Here is a 1,184-nt window from a genome sequence, read left to right as displayed (position 1 = left end):
TGGGGTATAGGTTGGGTTTTTTGCCCCTCCAGGCAGAGAAACTTGTCTGGCCCCAACTGAATAGGACGACTCAATTTGTGTCAGGACTTGGTGGAATCAGGCGCCCGTCAATTTTGGACGGTTGGAGGACGAGGTAGCGGCTTCTTTGATATTGACCTACCAAAGGGGAGTTGAAAATGAGTTCCAATATTTTTCTAAATATTAGCCAAATAAAAAAAAGAGATTTTCGTGATCAGCGACACAAAATTTGTAAAAATTACGCGGGGGACGCAATTTAATACCGTATTACCAAGTTAAATTCTTTTTGTGGGACTGGCACTTTAAGGATAAAAAACTGTACGCCATTACGGAACCTCTCTCGTCGATAACTGGTCAGTTCAACGATGTCTCAGAACTAGCGTCCGTCGGTTTAACTGTCAGTTTGTCGATGAATGAACTGTACGTGTAAAGGGGCCTTAAGGTTCCCTTCCACAGACGTAGGGACGCTGACGAGACGAGGGACATGTTCTTGTGTGGGTATCTAGGAGCTGCTGAGTGCGGCACTCAGACACCATCTGGGACATGTTCTTCTGTGGGCGTCTAGGAGCTGCTGAGAGCTGAAATCTTACACCATCTATGGGTATCTGCTAGTGCTGGGCGGCTAGGTTCCCGATTATTGAAACTAGGAATCGTAGAAATCGACTCCGAACCCAATTACTTACATTCTAATGATGTGATTTTTTCCCCTGTGGTTACCTGGTTGGTTCCGAACATCTTCAGGATTTAGGATAACCTTGATTTCGGAACACTACGAAGCATCAACTTCTTTTTTTTTTCAAAAATAAATTCTTTTTCAAAAATAAGATTTTAATTATAAAAATAACTGGCAACCGTTGGTCTACGTAAAAAGGAGACGGAACCAAGGAGATTAAAAGTAATGGAGGATGCTCTGTAGGCGGCACCGCACACCTGATAGGAGCCCTCTCTCGCAGCGGAACTGTGGTCTACCTGCGCTGCGCTCATGGAATGAAATCTAGATAAGAAAGAAGGTTTTATTCCGAGATTAGGCAAGTCAATTTTAAAAAATGCCTTCCACCTGCGTTGTGTTTAAGTGTAAGAACCGATATGATGCTGCAGTGGACAGAAGTTTTCACAGCTGTTGTTTTCCTTTTAAAAAAATCTGAATGAAAGTGTTTTTATGCCCC

The sequence above is a fragment of the Aplysia californica genome, unplaced genomic scaffold (genome assembly GCF_000002075.1).
Source record: "Aplysia californica isolate F4 #8 unplaced genomic scaffold, AplCal3.0 scaffold00156, whole genome shotgun sequence".
In the NCBI taxonomy this organism is placed as follows: Eukaryota; Metazoa; Mollusca; class Gastropoda; order Aplysiida; family Aplysiidae; genus Aplysia; species Aplysia californica.
This window is presented reverse-complemented; position numbering follows the sequence as displayed.